This window comes from Moschus berezovskii, chromosome X (genome assembly GCF_049115385.1).
Source record: "Moschus berezovskii isolate FMDL1 chromosome X, NW_MosBer_1.0, whole genome shotgun sequence".
NCBI classification, from domain to species: domain Eukaryota; kingdom Metazoa; phylum Chordata; class Mammalia; order Artiodactyla; family Moschidae; genus Moschus; species Moschus berezovskii.
The window spans coordinates 149,127,025-149,151,882 of record NC_142488.1 but is presented as its reverse complement, the minus strand read 5'-3'; the positions used below and the strand labels follow the sequence as shown (position 1 = coordinate 149,151,882).

General features: G+C 44.4%; 1 pseudogene; it reads right to left on the bottom strand.

The window, feature by feature from the left end:
* Positions 1 to 13,014: 13,014 nt before the first annotated feature.
* LOC129564100 (PAX-interacting protein 1-like) overlaps positions 13,015 to 24,858 on the bottom strand; it is a 34,516-nt pseudogene continuing 22,672 nt past the window's right edge.

The following is a 24,858-nucleotide window of genomic DNA, read 5'->3' as shown; positions in this document are numbered from 1 at the left end:
TCTAGGTGAGTGATCACACCATCGTGGTTATCTGGGTCATGAAGATCATTATTGTATAGTTCTTCTGTGTATTCTTGCCACCTCTTCTTAATATCTTTTGCTTCTGTTACTTCCACACCATTTCTGTCCTTTACTGTGCCCATCTTTGCATGAAATGTTCCCTTGGTATCTCTAATTTTCTTGAAGAGATCTCTGTTCTGGCCCATTTTACTGTTTTCTTCCATTTCTTCACATTGATCACTGAGGAAGGCTTTCTTATCTTTCCTTGCTATTCTTTGGAACTCTGCATTCAGATGGGTATATCTTTCCTTTTCTCCTTTGCTTTGAACTTCTCTTTTCTCAGCTATTTGTAAGGCCTCTTCAGACAACCATTTTACCTTTCTATGTTCCTTTTCCTTGGGGATCACTTTGATCAGTGCCTCCTGTACCATGTCACGAACCTCCGTCCACAGTTCTTCAGGCACTCTGTCTATCAGATTTAATCCCTTGAATCTATTTGTTACTTCCACTGTATAATAGTAAGGGATTTGATGTAGGTAATAGGTGAACGATCTAGTCGTTTTTCCCTACTTTCAAGTGAGGTCTGAATTTGGCAATAAGGAGTTCATGAAATGAGCCACTGTCGTTTTTGCTGACTTTATGGAGCTTCTCCATCTTTCGCTTCAAAGAATATAATCAATACAATTTTTATATTGACCATCTGTTGATGTCCATGTAAAGTCATCTCTTGTGTTGTAGGAATAGCATGTTTCCTATGACCAGTGCATTCTCTTGGCAAAACTCTGTTAGCCTTTGCCCTACTTCATTCTGTACTCCAAGGCCAATCTTGCCTGTTACTCCAGGTATCTCTTGACTTCCTAAACTTTTGCATTCCAGTCCCCTGAGATGAAAATACCATCTTTTTTGGGTGTTAATTCTAGAAGGTCTTGTAGATCTTCATATAACTGTTCAACTTCAGCTTCTTCAGGATTACTGGTCAGGGCATAGACTTGGATTACTGTGATACTGAATGTTTTGCCTTGGAAACAAACAGATCGTTCTGTCATTTTTGAGATGGCATCTAAGTACTGCATTTCAAACTCTTTTGTTGACTATGAGGGCTACTCAACTTCTAAGGGATTATTGCCCACAGTAGTAGATATAATGGTCATCTGAATTAAATTTCACCCATTCCAGTCCATTTTAGTTCACTGATTCCTAATATGTCAGTATTTAATGTTGCCATCTCCTGCTTGACCACTTTCAATTTTCCTTATTCATGGATCTAACATTCCAGGATCCTATGCAGTATTGTTCTCTATAGCATCGGACTTTACTTTCACCACCAAACCTATTGTCAATTGAGCGTCATTTCCACTTTGGCCCAGTCTTCATTTTTCTGGAATTATTAGTAATTGCCCTCTGTTCTTCCCCAGTAGCATATTGAACACCTTTCCGACCTGGCGGGCTCATCTTTTGGCATCACATCTGAGAAATTTCCTCTCTTTTTCTTCTAAATGATAGTGCTCCTGGGTAGAGTATCCTTAGCTACAGGGTTTTCCCTTTCAGGACTTTGAATTTATCTTGCCACTCCCTTCTAACTCCTATGTTTCTGGAGAAGAAGCCACTGGCAGCCTTTGGGGGTTCTCTTATAAAGAATCCTTTGTTTTCCTCTTGCTTCCTTTAGACACCTCTTTCACTTTTGACATTTTTATGACCCTCTGTCTTGGTGTAGGTCTGCTTGGGACCCCATCCTTTGTAGGGATGCAGGCAGCCGGCCCTGGCGGCCCTCAGGTGCTGTGTTCACAGAGCCCCCAGTGCAGATCCTCTGATGTCAGTAGTTGTGCACCCAGACCTGCCATGGAAGTGGGGAGAAGCTCAGGCCTGGCCCAGCACCCATGTACATCCACAAAGCCCACAGGTGCCCGGGCCGACCTGTCCCAGCCAGGGAGCCCCCACTGTCCACTCGCGTGTCCTGCAGGCACCAAGTGGACAGAGCCAGAGGCTGTGGTAGACATCAGCCCATTGCATAGCCACGGGGAGGCTGATTTCAGCTCCATCTCCACAGGTGGAGGCCCTGCTTGTGCTGGGATGCTCCTGGAGCTCATGGAGCTGGTGTTGTACTGGGTGAGTGAGGAAGAGGCTGATGGAGACTCCGCTCTGCCCTTCACACACCCCTTAACATAGGTGCTTTGCTTCTACAACAGCCGGGACGTCTTCCACGCCACCCCAGTTGTGGTCATGCCATGCTCCAGCATTTCAGGTGCTTCACACAGCTAACCGCAGTCGTCGCCCCAGGCCTGTCCTGCATGAACCAGCAGGCATGTGTCTCAGGCTGGAGACCGTGTGCAGGTAGCACAGACCTTCTATCCTGGGCTCTCTGCTCTGCCTGCTACATGCTCCTCCGAGTCTCTGAAGAACGCCTTTCCGTCCCGGCTGGTTTCCCCTTGGGAGAGGGACTTTCCAGGGGTCCAGAACCTGTCCTCTATCAGAGCTTCTTCCCAGGGGTGCTGGGCCCGTCCTTCTTCCCTTTATATCCCCCCTTTCATCCTACTGTGTTGCATAAAGATCTTTGTTGTGCTCCTTGGTGTCTGAGCTTTCCCACCAGGAGGTATTGTGAGAACTGTTCCATGTGTAGATGTATTTGTGGGAGGAGGTGATTTCCATGTCCTTCTGTTCTGCCGTCTGGATTGAAAGTATCGTACTTGTCTACACAGAGGTATGATATGATCCTGGGTTTGATCGGATACCAAGTGTGCTATCTTCAGTGGTATCTGCATTTCTCCCACCTGTTAGCAAAGTTTGACAGTGGAGACCAGCCACACCAGCTCACCATGCACTGGAAATATGCCTGATGTGAAAGAAGGGCTCAACTGTCAATCTTAGTTAACATTAACTTTAAAAAAATCCTACACTTAAAATAACTTGAGTATGTAAATCTACTTTTTGAACTGTAAGTAGTGTGAAATCTAAAGTATTTTTAAAAATTAAAAAAATTACTTATAAATGAAATAACACTTCAGATATATTAAACTGTAGAAACGAAAATCTAAGAGCTTTCTTAGTGTGGCTACTAGAAACTCTAAAACTACATATGTGGTCTACATTATATTTCTACTAAATCTTGAGTCATACCAAACAACAGGACTGAAAGACTTCCTTTCTTTTTTTTTTTTTATTGGAGGCAAATTACCTTACATTAATATATTGGTTGGTTTTGCCATATATTGACGCGAATCCGCTCCGGATGTACATGTGTTCCCTTTCTTGAACTCCCCTCCCACGTCCCTCTTCCCCATATCCTCCCTCCAGGTCATCCCCATGAACCAGCCCCAAGCATCCTGTATCATGTGTCGAACCTGGACTGGTGATTCATTTCACATATGATAATATACATGCTACAATGCCATTCTCCCAAATCATCCCACTTTCACCCTCTCCCACAGAGTCCCAAAGACTGTTCTATATACCTATGTCTTTTCTGCTATCTCGTATACAGGATTAAGGTTACCATCTTTCTAAATTCCATATATATGCGTTAGAATACTGTATTGATGTTTTTCTTTCTGGCTTACTTCACTCTGTATAATAGGTTCCAATTTCATCCACTTCATTAGAACTGATTCAAATGTATTCTTTTTCATGGCTGAGAAATACTCCATTGTGTATATGTACCAAAGTTTTCTTATCCATTCATCTGCAGATGGACATCTAGGTTGCTTCCATGTCCTCGCTATTATAAACAGTGCTGCAATGAACATTGGAGTACATGTGTCTCTTTCAATTCTGGTTTTCTTGGTGTGTAGGTCCAGGAGTGCGATTGCTGGATCATATGGCAGTTCTGTTTCCAGTTTTTTGAGGAATCTCCACACTGTTCTCCAGAGTGGCTGTACTAGTTTGCATTCCCACCAACAGTGTAAGAGGGTTCCCTTTTCTCCACACCCTCTCCAGCATTTATTGCATGTGGACTTTTGGATAGCAGCCATTCTGACTGGTGTGAAATGGTATCTCAATGTGGTTTTGATTTGCATTTCTCTGATTATGAGGGATGTTGAGGATTTTTTCACATGTTTGTTAGCCATCTTTATGTCGTCTATGGAGAAATGTCTGTTTAGTTCTTTGGCCCATTTTTTGATTGGGTCATTTATTTTTCTGGAATTGAGCTGCAGGAGCTGCTTGTATATTTTGAAGATTAATCCTTTATCAGTTGCTTCATTTGCTATTATTTTCTCCCATTCTGAAGGCTGTCTTTTCACATTGGTTACAGTTTCCTTTGCTGTGTAGAAGCTTTTGATTTTAATTAGGTCCCATTTGTTTATTTTGCTTTTATTTCCAATATTCTGGGAGGTGAGTCTTGGAAGATCCTTCTGAGATTTATGTCGGAGAGTGTTTTGCCTATGTTCTCCTCTAGGAGTTTTATAGAATCTGGTCTTACATTTAGCTCTCTAATCCATTTTGAGTTTATTTTCGTGCATGCTGTTAGGAAGTGTTCTAGTTTCATTCTTTTACAAGTGGCTGACCAGTTTTCCCAGCACCACTTGTTGAAGAGATTGTCTTTTTTCCATTTTATATTCTTGCCTCCTTTGTCAAAGATAAGGTGTCCATAGGTGCGTGGGTTTATCTCTGGGCTTTCTATTTTGTTCCATTGATCTATATTTCTGTCTTTATGCCAGTACCATACTGTCTTGATGACTGTGGCTTTGTAGTAGAGCCTGAAGTCCGGCAGGTTAATTCTTCCAGTTCCACTCTTCTTCTTCAAGATTGCTTTGGCTATTCGAGGTTTTTTGTATTTCCATACAAATTGTGAGATTATTTGTTCTAGTTCTGTGAAAAATATTGTTGGTAGCTTGATCGGGATTGCATTGAATGTATAAATTACTTTGGGTAGTATACTCTTTTTTACAATATTTATTCTTCCAATCCACGAACACGGTATATTTCTCCATCTATTAGTGTCCTCTTTGATTACTTTCACTAGTGTTTTATAGTTTTCTATATACAAGTATTTTGTTTCCTTACATAGATATATTCCTAAGTATTTAATTCTTTTCTCTGCAACAGTGAATGGAATAAGTTTCCTAATTTCTCTTTCTATTTTCTCATTATTAGTGTATAGGAATGCAAGGGATTTCTGTGTGTTGATTTTATATCGTGCAACTTTACTGTATTCATTGATTAGCTCTAGTAGTTTTCTGGTAGAGTCTTTAGGGTTTTCTGTGTAGAGGATCATGTCACCAGCGAAGAGTGAAAATTTTATTTCTTCTTTTCCAATTTGTATTCCTTTTATGTAATTTTCTGCTCTAATTGCTGTGGCCAAAACTTCCAGGACTATGTTGAATAGTAGTGGTGAGAGTGGGCACCCTTGTCTTGTTCCTGACTTTTGGGGAAATGCTTTCAGTTTTTCACTGTTGAGGATAATGTTTGCTGTGTGTTTGTCATATATAGCTTTTATTATGTTGAGATATGTCCCTTCTATTCCCACTTTCTGGAGGGTTTTTATCATAAATCGATGTTGAATTTTGTTGAAGGCTTTCTCTGCATCTATTGAGATAATCATATGATTTTTATTTTTCAGTTTGTTAATGTGGTGTATTACGTTGATTGATTTGCAGATACTGAAGAATCCTTGCATTCCTGGGATAAAGCCCACTTGGTCATGATGTATAATTTTCTTAAAGTATTGTTGGATTCTGATTGCTAGAATTTTGTTAAGGATTTTTGCATCTATGTTCATCAGTGATATTGGCCTGTAGTTTTCTTTTTTTGTGGAGTCTTTACCAGGTTTTGGGATTAGGGTGATGGTGGCCTCATAGAATGAGTTTGGAAGTTAGTTTCCCTTCCCCAGCAATTTTCTGGAAGAGTTTGAGTAGAACAGGTGTTAGCTCTTCTCTAAATTTTTGGTAGAATTCAGCTGTGAAGCCATCTGGAACTGGGCTTTTGTTTGCTGGAAGATTTCTGATGCCATCCTCTAGTTCCGTGCTTGTGATGGGTCTGTTCAGATTTTCTATTTCTTCCTGGTTCAGTTTTGGAAGGTTGTACTTTTCTAGGAATTTTTCCATTTCTTCCAGGTTATTCATTTTATTGCCATATAATTGCTGATAGTATTCTCTAATAATCCTTTGTATTTCAATGTTGTCAGTTGTGATCTCTCCATTTTCATTTCTAATTTTATTGATTTGGTTCTTCTTCCTTTGTTTCTTGATGAGTCTGGCTAGTGGTTTGTCAATTTCATTTACATTCTCAAAGAACCAGCTTTTGGCTTTGTTGATTTTTGCTATGGTCTCTTTTGTTTCTATTGCATTTATCTCTGCCCTAATTTTTATGATTTCTTTCCTTCTACTAAGCCTGGCGTTCTTCATTTCTTCCTTTTCTAGTTTCTTTAGATGTAGAGTTAGGTTATTTAGTTGACTTTTTTCTTGTTTCTTGAGGTGTGCCTGTATTGCTATGAACTTCCCCCTTAGCACTACTTTTACGGTGTCCCAGAGGTTTTGGGTTGTTGTGTTTTCATTTTCATTCATTTCTATGCGTATTTTGCTTTCTCTTTTGATTTCTTCTATGATTTGTTCATTATTCACCAGTGTGTTGTTCAGCCTCCATATGTTGGCATTTTTAATAGTTTCTCCCATAATTGAGATATACTCTTACTGCATTGTGGTCAGAAAAGATGCTTGGAATGATTTCAGTTTTTTTGAATTTACCAAGGCTAGATTTATGGCCCAGGATGTGATCTATCCTGGAAAATGTTCCGTGTGCACTTGAGAAAAAGGTGAAATTCATTGTTTTGGGGTGAAATGTCCTATAGAGGTCTATTAGGTCTAACTGGTCTATTGTATCATTTAAAGTTTGTGTTTCCTTGTTAATTTTCTGTTTAGTTGATCTATCCATAGGTGTGAGTGGGCTATTAAAGTCTCCCACTATTATTGTGTTATTGTTAATTTCCCCTTTCATACTTGTTAGTAATTTTCTTACATATTGCGGTGCTCCTATGTTGGGTGCATAAATAGTTATAATTGTTATATCTTCTTCTTGGATTGATCCTTTGATCATTATGTAGTTTCCTTCTTTGTCCCTTTTCACAGCCTTTGTTTTAAAATCTATTTTATCTGGTATGAGTATTGCTATTCCTGCTTTCTTTTGATCTCTATTTGTGTGGAATAACTTTTTCCAGCCCTTCACTTTCAGTCTGCATATGTCCCTCGTTTTGAGGTGGGTCTCTTGTAGACAACATATATGGGGTTCTTATTTTTCTATCCATTCAGCCAGCCTTTGTCTTTTGGTTGGGGCATTCAACCCATTTATGTTTAAGGTGATTATTGATAAGTATGATCCCGTTCTCATTTTCTTTATTGTTTTGGGTTCGAACTTATATAGCCTTTCTGTGTTTCCTGTCTAGAGAAGATCCTTTAGTATTTGTTGGAGAGCTGGTTTGGTGATGCTGAATTCTCTCAGCTTTTGCTTGTCTGTAAAGCTTTCGATTTCTCCTTCATATTTGAATGAGATCCTTGCTGGGTATAGTAATCTGGGCTGTAGGTTACTTTCTTTCATCACTTTAAGTATGTCTTGCCATTCCCTCCTGGCCTGAAGAGTTTCTGTTGAAAGATTCGCTGTTATCCTTATGGGGATCCCCTTGTGTGTTATTTGTTGTTTTTCCCTTGCTGCTTTTAATATTTGTTCTTTGTGTTTGATCTTTGTTAGTTTAATTAATATGTGTCTTGAGTATTTCGCCTTGGATTTATCTTGTTAGGGACTCTCTGTGTTTCTTGGACTTGGATGATTATATCCTTCCCCATTTTAGGGAAATTTTCAACTATTATCTCCTCAAGTATTCTCTCATGGTCTTTCTTTTTGTCGTCTTCTTCTGGGACTACTATGATTCTAATATTGAGGCATTTACTATTTTCCCAGAGGTCTCTAATATTGTCCTCATTTCTTTTCATTCGTTTTTCTTTTTCTGTCTCTGTTTCATTTATTTCTACAATTCTATCTCTAGCTCACTTATCCTGTCTTCTCCCTCTGTTATTCTACTGTTTGTTCCCTCGAGAGTGTTTCTGATCTCATCTATTGCATTATTCATTGTATATTGACTCTTTTTTTTATTTCCTCTAATTCCTTATTAAATTAGGAATTAAATTTCTTGCATCTTCTCAATCCTTTTCTCCAGTTTATTTATCTGTAACTCCATTTTGCTTTCCAGATTTTGAATCATTTTCACAATTAAAATTCAAAATGCTTTATCGGGTAGGTTCCCTATATCTTCTTCTTTTGTTTGTGTTGGTGGGCATTTATCCTGTTCCTTTGCTTGCTGTGTGTTTTTCTGCCTCTTCATCTTGCTTATATTGCTGTGTTTTGGGTGGCCTTTCCGTCTTCTGGCAGTTTGTGGAGTTCTCTTTATTATGTAGTTACCTCGTTGTGTGTGGTTGGATGGGTGACTTGACAAGGTTCCCTGGTTAGGGAAGTTTGTGTCGATATTCTGGTGGGTGGAGCTGGATTTCTTCTCTGTGGAGTGCAATGAAGTGTCCAGTAATGAGTTTGAGATGTCAATGGGTTTGGAGTGGATTTGGGCAGCCTGTATATTGAAGGCCAGTGCTATTCTCCTGTGTTGCTGGATAGTTTGCGTAGTATGTCTTTCACTGAAACTTGTTGACCCTTTGGTGGTGCCTGGTTTCAGTGTATGTATGGAGGCCTTTAATGAGTACCTATCAATTAATGTTCTCTGGAACAGGAGATCTCTGGTGTTCTCAGGATTTAGATTTAAGGCTCTGCCTCTGGTTTTCAGTCTTATTCTTGAAATAGGCTCAAGGCTTCTCCCTCTGTTACTTCCAAGGCAGTTCCTTCTGTTGAAAAAGCTCTTTTGTTTTCTGGTCTCCTCAGTGTCTAATTCCCATCCTGACACCAGGATGCGGTGCTGGACACTTCCCCCCCCCCCCCGGATCACCTGTTCAGTCCTGCTGTGGGGAGGGAGGAAGGCAGCTAACAAATATCCCTGGAATCTGTGGGGAGTGCTCGCAGTGTCTCGGCTACACTGGGAATGCTCCTGCTCGTGGTGTGTGTGCTTTCCTTTTTTTTGCTGGTCAGGCTCTGGGTTGCTCTGCCGGGAGCTGTCCGCGGCCGGTGCTGGGTTGCATGCACTTCCCAGGTCTGAGCAGCTCAGGTTCAGGTCCTCAGGTACTCAAAAAAGGCGCAGACTTGGCTGGGCCTGTGTTTTATGCCTTCCCGGTCTGAGCAGCTCAGGTGACCAGGCGTTTGGCCAGCCCGGTCGCTGCTACTTATCGCCTCCCTGTTCCCTGCTGTTCTGTTTTCTGGGTGTACAACCAGCACACTTTCTCAGTCGGATATTGACCGGCCCAAACCCAAGAAGTGTTGTTTGGCAAGGAAGCCTGCCTGAAGCTTGGTTTGGGAAGCCTCTTTGGGGCCGAGGCTGCCCCTTCCACCTTTGGCCGCCCTCCCTGCCTGTGTCAGCAGGGGCTGGGGGCTGGGCCGCCCACTCCCGGCTCTCTCTGCTCAGTCTTTTATTCTGTGTGCGGGGCTGGCAGATTCCTAGGTTGGGGCTTTTCGCAGGCTTTTCGCAGCCTTTTTGCCTTTTAGCTGCATCATCTGCTTCGATATATTAAGTTCGCGCCCTCAGTTTTCCCTGGGGCGTTCAAGCCCATTCTCCCTCTAAGCGACGCCGTCCGAGCCTCCCTGCCCAGCCCCCGCCTGCTAGTGCAGGGTACGAGCATCTACGCTGCTTCTCCGCTGAGTTTCCTCTGGGCACTTCAGTTCAGTTCAGTTCAGTCGCTCAGTCGTGTCCGACTCTTAGCGACCCCATGAACTACAGCACCCCAGGCCTCCCTGTCCATCACCAACTCCCGGAGTTCACTCAAACTCATGTCCATCGAGTCAGTGATGCCATCCAGCCATCTCATTCTCTGTCTTCCCCGTCTCCTCCTACCCCCAATCGCTCCCAGCATCAGAGTCTTTTCCAGTGAGTCAACTCGTCGCATGAGGTGGTCAAAATATTGGAGTTTCAGCTTTAGCATAAGTCCTTCCAATGAACACCAAGGATTGATCTCCTCTAGAATGGACTGGTTGGATATCCTTGCAGTCCAAGGGACTCTCAGGAGTCTTCTCCAGCACCACAGTTCAAAAGCATTCATTCTTCGGCGATCAGCTTTCTTCACAGTCCAACTCTCACATCCATACATGACCACGGGAAAAACCATAGCCTTGACTAGACGGACCTTGGTTGGCAAAGTAATGTGTGGGTTTTAATTATTTATGTCTTTTGTCTCCCAGTTATGTGGCCCTCTGAGGTTCCACTCACCAGTGTTTCCAGGTGTTTGGAAACTTCTCTCTCTTTTTTTTTTTTTTTAATGCCTCCCTTCCCAGAACGGAACTCTGTCCCTCCCTCTTTTGCTTCTCCTTTTATCTTTTATACTATTTCCTACCTCATTTTGAAGACTATGGGCTGCTTTTCTGGGTGCATGATTTCCTCTGCAGGTAATCAGAAGTTGTTTTGTGGGATTTACTCAGCGTTCAAATGTTCTTTTGCTGATTTTGTGGGGGAGAAAGTGGTCACCCCATCCTATTCCTCTGTCATCTTCCCGTTCCTCCCCAAGACTTCCTTTCTTATGGGAAATAATTTTATAACCTAATCAACCTAACAGGTTGATTTTCTTCATCTTTTTCATAAATCTTCATATGTAATTTCCTCTGAGCCTCCAAGTCAGTGCTCTGCAGCTGTAAGGCCAGTTGGCTATAGACAGTTCCTGGAGATTTTAAGGAGCATTTCTTGGCAGCTTTTGAAAAAACAGTCACTGTAAGGTTAATCAAATCAGTCAGACTTGCATGGTGCTTAAACAAATCCTCCTCTTCACTGAAGACTGAACAGATGCATAGACTCTACCCAGAGGTTTTATGCCATTATCATGTTCACTTTTCTTCAAGGGTATAAGAGGCAGGCCCATACTCTGAATACTGTGCAATCAACATTTTGTGCCAACTCATGAAACTCCTCAGTACTTCCAGGACCTTACAGATTCTAAATTCTTTCACATCAACATTAATTCCACTAGTGGTTCATGAGAAGACGGTCAGTTCTCTAGGTAAGTATGTTTGCTTAGGTACAAAAATGGGAACTAAAAAGGACACACATTGTGAGATCATCTGTTAAAGATGCAAGTAAGTGCCAATTGGGTGTGTTTTAAAGAGCTTGCTAGATTAATATTTCCAGGATATCATCAGTGTCGCAACCACGCATGCTGAGAGACTTAACAGCGCCCCAATGATAAGAGATGTGTTACGGGAAAGTCACCACAGGTCAGGGCCTAGGGCACAAATGAGGTCGGGGGTGTGGAGCCTCACTTCACAACGGTGACACCAAGTGGTGATTTGCAGGACTAACTCCACGTGGCTCCACATCAGAGCCGGGAGGACATCCCATGTAATAAAATGATGCCCGAGCCTTACAGTAATGCTGACAACTCCAGTGACATGGAAGTCCTAACGTGTTTAATTCATGTGCTCCACCTAAACTGTGTTCGGGAATTAAACTGTAGAGATTGCACGAATGAAGAACAGACTGGAGCCAATTACAGCTTCTTCTAGGAAGACACCTCAGCAACTGCCGTGGAGGCAAATTCAGTGTCTGAGGAGCACACTGATGGGCGGTGATGAAGCACTGATGAAGCACTGATGGGCAGGGCTGAAGCTCTGTGACAGCACTGCTCTTGAGTATACTAATACCTGTAGTATATTAAACATGCTCGTACGTCAGTAGTCACTGGAAAGACGATGGTCTCCAATTACGATTTTGTACCTACAACCCAACAGGAAGTGTATTAGAACCATACTGGAACAGAAGCAAGAGAGATGTGGGTTTCTGTGGTATTAATGTCTCTGGACGGCTGGTGCCTGTTCTAATAAACGCTAATATTCTGAACATAGCTTTGTTTAGGAGTTTATGTCTCACCTTGATAGAAAATGGCTACCTTCCAGAAATTACCTCCACAGGAGAAAATTCTACTAGAAAATATTTTGCCTTGAAATTACTGAAAATGTGATCCAGCTTAATGAAAACCCTGTAAACTATACCAAAAGAATGTGTCACAATAAAGGATCACTCAATTCTAAGTAAAGTTCAAAAGTGCATTTATTTAAAATGTGGGCAAGGTTTCATTATAAAAGAAAAGAGTATAAGAAATGAAAGGTACAAAATGTTTCAAACCTTTAACATCCATAATTTAGAGATAACAAGGTCTTTATTTGCATCATTTTATTTGCAGCTAAAGATCCATTAACAGTGTTGTGAAAACATTTAAAAACCCAGAAAAGGAATCATAAAACCTAAAGTGGGCTCTTAAAAGTCTTGTAATACAAAACATAATTTATGTTTCCTCAGAATAAAATTACACACCTTAATAAGAAGCAACATATTTAATATATTTGTCTTCCTACTTAAAAATGCTTGTCCCAAAGAAAGCAGCTGAAAAACAAGGGCGTCTGAAGGAGCAGGGCCTCAGGCAGGCCCACGAGGCTCCTGGCACCAGTGCAGGTGAATCAGTTAAATTTATATTTAGGCATGTTGAGGAAAACAACTTCCCACAACAGTGTGGACAAGTGCCAACACCCAACAAGGGCCCCGTGTTCAGATAAAGAGCCTCAGGTGCCCAAAGCCCTGCCACAGAAAACCAGCCCCTCCCTTCTAATGTAGGGCATGTACCAGGCCCTGCAGCCCAGGCCACCACCTGCGGCAGGATGGCGCGGCTGCTCTCAGGTTGCAGACATGAGAAGAGGCCCGAGGGGTCACCCACAGACAGCTCAGGTAAGCTTTATACCAAGTCTTCCTTCCACAAGGAAAGGCAGTGCAGAACAGGCATTGAGATCTAAACATGGAGGGCGGGAAAAAGCCTGGATAAGAGCACCTACTCTAGAAGAACAGCCTACGAAATTCAACGGGCCTCTCAGCGGTTCTATCACTAACCCTGGCAGTAGTGCCCTAACCTGTGGGCTCACGGAGCGCACACAGCTCCGACACTAACAATGAGAGGGGCCCACTCACTGCCTTCCCAAAGGATATGACTCGTAGTCCAGTGTCTGAGCGAGCACTCCAGTGAGAACAAACTCTGCATTGTGACCATCTGCAAGGAACAAAGACAAAACCTGTCAAACAGATGCACCTGCCCGCACCCATGCACGCCAACACACAATGAACATACCTATTCCTCTGGCAAAATATTCTCGACACAAGTGAAGGTGATTTTCACAGGATATTAAAATTATTTCTGACAAAATCTAAGGAAAAGAAAAGTAGCTTCTTGGTTACTGAGCCTCATACATGACATTGATGCATTCAACAGTGTTTCATTTCTGTGTACCTTATCCTCCTTATGTTCCATGAGTTTCCGGATAGACGGCTGTTTAGACAACACTTTGCATCCTGCACATTCCACAATCGCTTTCATGGTTGACAGACTTGGGAAGATCCCAGGAGTGATGAAAAAGTATTTCACCTAAAAATTAAAATATGTGTACTGGTTCCACATTGAATTTTCAGTGTGTGCAATTTCTCATTATACCCAAGAATTTTGACAAAATGCCTCATTTCACGGAGGTACATGGTACTAGACCCCCCTAGTCCCCAACCTGAAGTGGGCCTGGCGAACCAGACATGGAATTTAAGAAAGAAGCACTCTCATATGCTAGGTGTGAACTGTAATTATTAAAATGTGACTAGAACTTTAATTCCTATAAGACATGAAGTATTCTGTGATAAGAGCAAGAATAAGAACACTTTTCACAATTTCTAAAGCTCAAACTGAGTATAAAATGATTTTGATGGTTAAAATTTTCTAACACCCTTACTCTTAAATGTACCAAACGTACTATTTTGTTTTAAACTCCTCAAACACTTAGAAAAACATAGACTATTTTAGGTAATGTACTCCTAACTCAGTACTGCAAATCTCTTTTGATTCCTAAGTTGGCTCCTTAAGAGTAAAAAAAAAAAAAAAAACTGATTACTTCTATTAATATACTAAGCCACTGTTTGATACAAAAAAATTTCCAAACTTTTCTATCTATCTTAGAAACATTTAAACACTGTAGTCTAGAATTATTAGACACATATTAAGTTAATATTTTCTGAAGAATTGTCTCCATTTTCCAGTTGAATGTACATTTTATGAGAATAGTAGTAATGCAAGTTGTTAAAAGCAAAAAAAAATTAATCTCTTACAAATTATTCATAACATACTCTTTGAACCTGGGTTATTTTTAATGCATCTCTCTCCATATTGACTCTCTTAGACCCAGAACATACCCTAGAGGAGACCTGACTGTGCAGGGGGAGTGGGGAGAGCCCGGTTCTGGTGCAAGCCACTCTCTCCTTCATGGTGGCCCAGCTGCAGCAACTGATCTGAGCTCCAGTCCAGGCATACCTTTGAGAGTGGAGAAATGTGGGCCTTCCTCAAGGACTCCTCTAAAATGAAGGAGAAAAGCACTTCAGCCTCTGCATCTCAGAGAAGGTAGTTCTGCTCATATGAAAAGGAAGACAGCACAGCCTCACAAAGTGCCTGGCACTGGGGTGCACCATGTGCCACTGGCTCCAGGTGCCCCAGTGAGTCAGATGCTGGCATGCACCTGTGAAACCTGTGAACGAGTAAGTCTCCCTGATTATATTTCATTTGCTTTCCTCCTGGAAACAGCCAGGCCAAAGACATTCTTCCTCCTGGATCAGTGTTTCTTAGCTTTTAGGAACAAATGCCCTGAAATCCGTGGACCTTCCTCTAATCCCTGGGTGGCTCCCCAACCCCCCTCAACTGTAACTTCACACTTTTGGGGGGCCACAGCACCCCAACGCAGAACCAGGTGAAGAGCGCCCGTGTGGAGGGACAGGCCGGGAATCAGCTTTTGGCTCACAGTCAGCATGTGCTCGCAGGGACCAGTGACTTCAGAGCCACTGGACTCCAGCTGAGAGTCGATTAGCCACATTTTACAAATGTACGAAAAACAAGTTCCTTTTATACATGAATATATACAGTAATTTATAAAGAATGGTTTTACCAGATTTTGAGGATCTAAGAATTTTTAAATAATACCTAATTTGTCAAAAAGTAACAATCACAAAGTGTTTTAATCTTCTTATGAATATACCTCATTCAGAAAGGCATTTCATCATCATAACCAAACTAACAGTCCAGGGTCAAGCTGAGTCAAGTGACATGCTGTAGGGCTGACGGGCCACACGCTGGGTATGTCACTTGCCCTCCTCTTTTTAAAACAATGCCTTAAAAATGGGAAAACCATTCTCAGCTCAGAGAACTTAGTTTCTGACCCCATCATGTATGTCACTCAGGAGACACTGAGATTTAACAACTGCTAGAAATACAAGCCCATCAGCCACCAGCAGAAAAAGAAGGCACTACACTGGGTGAAAGAAGAGAATAATGTCTAAAAACTGAAGTTAAAAAATAAACAAAGAAGTATTGTCATGCATGAAGTGATGTATTTGAAATGCTAGTTTCTACAGCAGAGTGAAGGTTGCTGTGCCTGCTGAAGAGCTGTGAGGGAGGACAGGAAGCAGTCCATGTTTAAGGTGAGAGATGACACTGAAAGGAACATAGTAGCTACAACAACCCTGGGTTTCTAAGAGAAGCAGCCAAGTTACATTAACTTGGTCGGAGTTGTGGCATGATTGAAGGTGTCCAGTCTTAAAGCTGTCAGAGCCCAGGCAGGGGTGGTATGCTGCAGGGATAGGGGCACAGGGGTGGCCGATGGGGCTGACTACATGGGACTCATCCAGGAAACTAATTTATTTAGGACATTGGGAGCAGGTGTCTCACTGCTGGAGTACACACACGGGAAGGGAGAGATGAGCATGAGCCCTGTGGTGTGGGACTGGAACCAGACAGACAGACACGAGGAGCACCATGTGAGTCAGCTTGGCACAGCAGACACCATGGGCCCCAGCACCATCAGCTCCCCAGGTCTGCCCTGAGATTGGAACTGGGGATGGGGTGGGGGGGGTTCCCTGGGACCCACTGGTGCCAGCACCAGGGCAGAAAAGCCTAAGGCGAGTCTAGGATGTTCTTGTTTTGCCAAAAGCTACCAGGTGGTCACGACTGATGGGAAGAGTGGAGAGGTCACTTACGCCATCCCGACTGATGGTCATTGGTCACAGCAGGGCAACAAGGGGACAGTGACAGCTCCGTGGATGAGACGGAAAGGAGACATGTAAGGAAATAAAATAAAAGTGAGTCGGCCCAGGAGCAGCAGCAACTGCAGACTTCAAAGTGCTTCCCACAGATGAATCAAGAGCAGGCAGAGCAGAGAAGGAACCACCGTGGACACCACCCAAGGACCACCTGTGCATCCCCTGGCAGGAGGCATGCGGGAGTGGGGCACACAGAAGCAGAGTGAAGGTCCCACCACAAATGCCCTGCCTGTCCTGGGGGTGGGTGCCTCACACTGTCCCCCCCAGGCCACCTGCCCCGTGTTCCCGGGACACTCCTTGGCTCTCTGGCCCTGCTCCATCCACTGTCCCACTCCTGGAACCACATTCAACAGCCAAGGTAACAGACAGTATGTATCATCAGGAGAATAAGGCAGGGCTACAGAGCTCTTGCCCAGTACTTCCCCAATTACCGCAACCTTCCTATTTCACACTAAAATCAAAGATATCAAATGATTCACTGGGACATGAAATAATTTGTTATTTATCCAATTAAATTCACAGAGTTAAAAAATGAACTTGATGTTTGCTGGGATGAAAATGGAGACAAATTTCAAGGCAAAAACCCTCCTAACTGGGCATCCAGTCCATAACGTGCGGCTTGGCGACTTACCAATGAACTTCTGGCACTTGAAGCACTCCTCCAGCCACTCTGGGGTGACAATGCGCTTCACCACAGAAATGGCCATCAGGAACTTGACTGTCCACATCACCTTGCTGGCGATGAGGTGGGTGCACTTCTGTGCATACTTGGCAACCTCCCCACCCAGGATATAGAGGTTCTAGGGTCTGGGAACACAGAGCAGATGTGAGACCATCTTGTCTGCAGAGCCGCCCACCCACCTGCAGCCCGGGACTTGTCTAGACCATGAATGGGGCTCTCTGCCACACAAAATGGTGAAAGCGGTGAAGCCAGACCTACACGACTGTGCAAGCAAAGTGGAAACTGGAAGTGATAATGTACATTTCCCTAATCAGTGCCACACAAGTCAAGATTAAAGCAGGACCTCCACTGGACACCAGGAAGATACCCCTTTAAAGAAGTAGAAAGCTCTGAGAACAAGGCAGCTCGCTACTGAAGGAGTGAACCTCCCAGGCTGTCTATGCCGATGTGAGTGTTGATAAGGCATGTTAAGACATAGTCTCTAAGAAATAATGACATAAAAATAGACTTAAGACATAGACATGTAAAAGATCATCTCTTTACACCCAATTTTAAAAGTTTAAAAAAAAGAATTTTATAGTAGCACTTATAATTATTTCTTTTCCTTAAAAAAGGGGGGGGGAATGTTTGAATCCCTGTAATACAGGTCAACTATACTTTAACCATCCCCTCCCCAGACACAAACCCACAATCTCTCCTGGTGTTACTTCCAGAAGTGCATTTATGTAAACAAATACAAATACACCTCTGAGCCCTGGGTTCACCCCACCAGAGAAAACAAGTCTTGAGAAGATGTTGGGTTCATTCAGAAAACCTGAATGGACACAGCTACACTCATAAGCTTATGTCCTTATGAAAATTGTATTTGTGCAGCTTTGCTAATGTGTGAATACAAGACTGCTCTTGGTCTGCTCAGCTGAGGCATCCTAACAAGAAAGCAAGCCTCTAAGGAGGAAGTAGCAGCAAGAATGAGGCAGGAAGGCAAAGATGTAATGATGAGGCAGTTTATAAATACAGATGATGAACACCATTACAACATGATATACCTGATCATATGTTAACTTAATAAAACTGTAGCCTAAAACAAATATAAACAGAAAGGAACATTCCTACAAATCTGTATGCAAAATAGAAGGAAATTTCACCTTTATGTACTCTTGACCTTGAACAGGCTCAAATCCAGTGAAAAGCACAAAAGGGGTCAGTTCTGATGGTAACTTCTTGGTGGGAGGTGGAATATCTTAGATTCTATGAAACATACATAGATGAAAATAGCTATTACATCCTGAATATGTTCTTTACCAAACAAGAGATTTTAATTTTAACAGCTTTAATAAGCTCTGAGAGCTTTACCTGTGTTTGGTTCTTTTCTAAAAAGGAAAGTTCAGTGACTCATCTGCTCTTTCATTCCCACCATTTACACAAAATCACTCCAAAGGACTCTCACTTGGCATTCCCAGGTGAAGGGCCGATCAGGCACCAACCCCCACCCCCCAGCCCACACTGACCCTGGGGGTCTGTGAGGGTGGGGGGGGCTTCCAGGTCCCCAGTCCCCCACCATCTCCCACAGGCCCCGTCTCACCCCAGAAGCTCTGATGCAGAACAAAGTTGGTTGACTCAAGTACACACTTTATATTAAACTTCTTTTTTCCCTTTTCTTAAATTTTTTTCAAACCCTATTTTTAGCTTATATTTGAGACAGTCTATTAAATCGAAATCTGTAGTGTTTTAATGATGTATGCTGCTGCTGCTGCTAAGTCGTGTCAATCATGTCCGACTCTGTGCGACCCCATAGATGGCAGCCCACCAGGCTCTGCCATCCCTGGGATTCTCCAGGCAAGAACACTGGAGTGGGTTGCCATTTCCTTCTCCAATGCAGGAAAGTGAAAAGTGAAAGTGAAATTGCTCAGTCGTGTCCGACTCTTTGTGACCCTATGGACTGCAGCCTACAAGGCCCCTCAGTCCATAGGATTTTCCAGGCAAGAGTACTGGAGTGGGGTGCCATTGCCTTCTCCGTTACTGATGTATATAATTACATAATTAGGTTTTTCTAAAGAATCCAACAATCCCCAGATTGGGTGGCTGTGGGGACAGGAAAGAGGGGACCGAGGGGTGGGGAAGAGAAAAACACCCTCACTCAACGCAGTTCAGAGGGTCTCTCGGTTCTAGTTAAACCACCGGCTTACCTTCACCAGGAGAGACAAGAACAAGTCTGAGCACACCCCCACCCCAGCCCCACAGAGGGGGGCTCCATTCCCCTTCCCGACCCAGGTCAGGGGTCGGACGTGGGCTCCCGGGCACACACTGAGGACGCCTGGAGCTCGGTTCCAGTCCCTTCACCCCAGTCCCACCACAGTAACTCGTTTCATATGATGGGGGTTCTGGCAAGATAGAAAAAGATAGAAAAGAATATTGGACTGTTATTGTTGTTGCTGTTTAATAAGAAAGGAAAAGGCATTGGCTATTCCCCGTTTATCTCCAGTGATGAAATGAGAGATGTCATGATACAGCTGCGATGCAAGCAGCACATCCTTCCAAGTCCTGGTGGTTTAGTCACTCAGTCCTGTCCGATTCGTTTTGACCCCATGGATTGTAGCCCACCAGGCTCCTCTATCCATGGGGACTCTCCAGGCAAGAATACTGGAGTAGATAGCCATGCCCTTCTCAGTGGATCTTTCTGACCCAGGGACTGAACCCATGTCTCTTATGTCACCTGCATTAGCACGGGTTCCTTACCACTAGTGTCACCTGGAAAGCCCTTCCAAGTGAAAATTTTAGGAACTTTCCCAACTGCCACCATTTCCTACAACATACTGTAAAAGATAATTAACCATAAAAAAAAAAAAAAAAGAGGCTGGCTCTTTTGGAAGAAGGCTGGATATTAGTTACTTCATTCTGTTTCGGTTTGGGAGGTAGTCTTACACCCTGTAATTAAAGTATGATTTACCATAGTCAACCTCCCCAGTAACACAGCAGCTTCTGAGCACTTTCTACCCATTTCACCACACACATGAAACACTCCCCACTCCACAACTGGCAGAGACCATGGGCGCCTGCGAGCTGTCCAGGGAGGCCCTGGCGCTGGCCACCATCTCTATTCACCAGACCCAACATTTCTTTAAGATGTCTTCACCCCTCTCTCAGCAATTGTGAAAGATTTAATCCTCAACCTTGAACTTTTCAAAACACTTTTTACTTCAAATATTTTGTGTCACAATGGAATTTTGAAAACATAATGATTGCAATTACACCCCTCTAGAAAGATGGAGGATCCCCTGTGGGGGTGCAGGATGGTCGGGTCAAAGGACTCTGGAGGAGAGGGCAGGCCTCTGATGGCCACTCTGTATCCCAGGCACAGCACTCACACTCTTAAAACCAGCTGGAGGCCCTGACCTGCAGAGACTCTGAGCCCAGTGGGGAACCAGTGCCCCTGGAGGGCCCCACAGCCAGCCTCACACTGTGGCTGTTGCCCACTCACCTCTTCCTCGCCTCCAACACAGACCTTCTTCCACAAGCACACTCATTTACGTTCTACTATTGGAAGCAACCACCTCTCCATTTGAGATGAGGGTGGAGATGACACTCCCCTACAAGTGAAAGGCAGCCCTTACTCATTTCCTACCAACCAACCCCTGGCACTCCAGTTCAGAACAGCCCACCCTGAAGGCAGCCCATCAGAGACCCTAGCCAGTGGGCTGGAAGTCCACCACCACCACAAGGAGCTGTGGTCAAGGCTGACACTCTGGCGCCCCAGTTCCCACCTCCTGAACCCCACAGAAACACACGGTCTCCCTCTATTCTGTTCTGCAGCTCTGTAAGCAGTCATGTAGCTCTCTGAAGAAGTCATTGGGCTAATGTGTGTAGTGTGAATGAGTAACTCCCAATATCATCAATGAAGAGGAAAAAGACACAGGGTGCACTGAACAGCTTATGACAGGCGAGAAGATTCAGCCCTCATTTGTCATGACAGCCAATTACTAAAAGAATTAGTTCCAGATACAAACATATCCCTACTTCTTTGTCACAGAGTAATGGCCAAAGTAAGGTGAATAACTTGACATACCATCAACAACTCTGCTAACACTTTCAACGGAACTCTCCAAGCATCTGTCTGTAGAGAGAAACAGGTTACTTTTCAGAAGCCCTATGTAAATAAATGACTCGTTATTAATATAAAAGCCTTTTCAACACACACACACACTATTATATATAAAACAGATTAACAATAAGGACCTGCCATATAGCACAGGGAACTCTACTCAATACTCTGTGATAGCTACATGGGAAAAGAATCTTAAGAAAAGGTACATATATGTACAAATATGACTGATTCACTTTGCTGCACACCTGAAACTAGCACAACATTGTAAATACAACATATTCCAATTAAAAAAAATTAAAAATAGAAGTGTATCAATAATAACAGAAATGAGAAGCCTCTCCAGGTGTGGGTCATTCTGGACACACAGTGGCTAGGGTGACAGCCTACAGTAAGGGAACCATGGGGACTATTCCTAAGTTTACAAGGAGGCCTGGCAAGGGCCGATAGTTCTGTATGAAACAAAGCTGAGCAAACCAGCATCCCACGGCCCAGTGCAGGCACCACCCGCTCCCGTGTGCTGAGCCCCAGACAGTTCTGGGAACCCCGCAATCTGGCATCTGAGAAACCGACTGAGACGAGCACAGAACATGGGGGCGGTGGCCTGGCTGGGCCCTCGAGGACACGTGTCCACCAAGGAAGGGCCTGGCATCTGCACTACAACTTCAGAATGGACATCACACCCAGGTCTTTCCCAGGGAAGCAGGCAGGCTGTGGCTCAAAACCAGAAAGGGTTGTCTTGTGACTGAGGCCGTTAAGACCAGAACTGGATGGGTCCTTCAATGGAGCCCATGTTAAAGCAGCATTCATTTGACCATTTCTGGAGTGACGCTAAGGTGGGTAAATGGAGTTAAGCACCATCTGGTGTACAGCCAGGGTAGTAGGCCTTCCTCGGGTTTTGTGCAGCAGAAAGTGGGGTGCGGGGAGTGCCATGTCTCACAGAGCAAGTTAAACGAAAGCTGGCTTGAGAGACAAGATCAAAAGGCTTTCAAGTGTTCCTTCCACTTCTGAGAGTCCATTAAAAAATGCAAACAAAAATACAAGCCAATAAAACTCCTGGGCCCAGTGCAGAGGGAGACAGCGTGGAGAGGTAGCAGAAGATGAGATAAAAACCGATGCGACCCTGAAGCCAAGAGCAGTGTCTGGAGCATCAGCCCACAGCCACAGGGAGCCGGCATGCTTACCCAGAGGGTTCAACACCAGGTGTGGGGTCGGGGCGAGGGGTCCTGCAGGCTGAAGGTGGTGTAGCAGCCATACTGCATCTGCTGCAGGGCCTCGAAGCTCCCCAGCAGGATGTCCCCAAGCCACTGGGCATTCACGCATGTGATCCGCCACACTTTGACTTTCTCATACTTTTATCGGTCTTTTTTGGTTGGGGGAGGGGGAGACAAAACACATTCATTAGAGTTATCGGTGTTCAAATTTGTACTTCTGTTAACACAAGCCAGCGCACACTTGCTGACACTGGACATGGCAGAAACAGTTCTGCAGAGCTGATCAGGCTTTAAGGAGGTGTCCAAGCAATCATGAGGTCATTGCCCAGCCTGCTTTCACCTCACCGCTGTCACCTAGTTTGACTGCAGCCTCCTTAATCTTCTGATTTCATTCTTCTGCTAGCATTACCACGAATATAACTGCCAGTTTTTCAACAGACTCTGACGTCCGCCATGAAACTCTGGCAGAATGAGGGACCCAGAATGGCCCTGTGCATGCCGAGATGGAACCCCAGCTGACTGAGGGATCCAGAATGGTGTCCTGTGAGCCGAGACAAAACCCCGGCTGAAAGAGTAAGCCTTGGATGCCCTGTGGGGGGCGAGGGCAGAACCCCGGCTGACTGAGGGACAAGGAGTGGTGCCAAGTGGGCTGAGGGCATATGTGGAGTTGGCCACGTTTACTCTCTGCAGATGAGGACAGTGTTACCACGGCACAGGTAGCCCATGTACTTGGTACCTGCCAGGTACACCATGAGCTTCAGGTCATTCCTGTCGCTGTTAACGAACCCAGTCACAGAGATAATCTGGGGGAGAAATGGTCCAGTAAGGTCAAAATGTAATGACTGTTTAACCCAGTTAATGGAAACCAAACATACCAAACAGGGAATGCTTTCCTGTGTTAGCATGACACTGTTCTAATCATGTTAACGAAGTTACTTTATTAAGCCTATGAATATAGGTCAGTTCTTCTTACTGATCCCAGTCTTGGGGTCATCTGACACAAAGAACCAACAGGAGATGATGTCTGGCCACCTGTGGCCACTTCTGGTGTCAGATACTTAATTTTAAAGTGAAAGTGAAGTCACTCAGTCATGTCTGACTCTTTGCAACCCCATGAACTGTAGCCTTCTAGGCTCCTCTGTCCATGGGATCTTCCAGAAAAAGAATACTGGAGTGGGTTGCCATTTCCTTCTCCAGTGGATCGTCCCAACCCAGAGATCGAAACTGGGTCTCCTACATTGCAGGCAGACACTTTACCATCTGAGCTACCATGGAGCAGGCATTTATTCAACAGTGTCAAAAACTTAGGGGAACCCGTTAAATGTCAGTAAGTCGTGACTGTTACAGGGGGACACAGAAGGAAACAAGATACTCATTCTGTTCAGGGAGACAGGGGGAGCCTTACGTCCTGGGAGCACGGATTGTCCCCCAGGGGGAAGCACACTGGAAAGTGCAGGGCCCAATGGGGCAGCACCAGCATCTTCTTCTTCAGGACCGTGTTCAGCAAGTGCGCCGTGATGCACCTCTTCTTGTCCTTTATTGCCTGCGAACACAAAGGTACGGGCCGGTTATTGGGGACTTTACTGTAGGTGACATACAGAACTGTAAGGCTGTGTAACTACAAGGCACTTTTATTGGAAGTCCTATAAATATAGGAATTTCAGGAGCTTAGCACTCAATTTACTAAACTAATAAACTACAACAGTGTCACAGGATAACTGGAACACAACCCGGAACACAGGAACAAGAGACAACTGCAGGAAGAAAGCTGCCAGTCCAAGAAATGACTTGAGTCGTGGAAGGAGATGACACTCCTGATCATCAGAATTCCAATTGCCCCATGAGAACACAGTGAGTTACCAAAATATAACTGCCCCTGAAATTAACCACAGGATGACCCCTACGTGCTCTTCATCAGGCGTTTCTCAGAGGCCATGTACCATACACATTAACAGCAGTCAGTCTACGAACAAGACCCTTTCAGAGAAGAGGATAAAAGAGCCCTGAGGGGATGAGTAGAGGCAGCATCGAGGGGGAGCTGCCGGTCAGCAGCTCCAAGCAACCCTGCTCCCGCCGCTACATGCTTGAGCAGCCCTGCCAGGGTGGACAGTGTCCACCTCCCCCTCACTGGGAACCTGACTTTCCTCCCCAGTCCTCACAGACAGAGAAGCCGGGGGCCACATAGGTGTCCACATGCCAAAGGTGGATGGAAATCAGGGAGAAGCGGATTCCTGTCTTCAGAGGTGGGAGAAAGTCCTTTGCAAGCATGACTGTCCCAGCGTCGCTCAGAGCCCCCTTGGTCCCAGCAGAGCTGAGCCCTCACCTATGCGAACAGCCCGCTGACCTGACTCTCGCAGAGCATGTGGGTGCAGCGGCTTGAGCACATGGGGTCCACGGCTCCTCGATGCGCCTGGATGATCTGCACACATACGAGACCCACGGTCAGTCAGCTGCCACGCCCGGGGAAGAGGGACTTGTGATCTCCAATCGGACAGCAGTTCACGAGACCCACCACGTACGTACACAATGTATTTCCCAAGGTGTGAACGAACTATCAGTTTTACCTACGGGCTTTCGCACCCAGGACTACACAGCATAAGGAAGAGTGGGATGCTCTCTTTCTAAGACAGAGCGCTGAGGACATTTTAGATAAACCAGCTGTTCTGCGCTGTGGGGTGTACCACATCCCAGG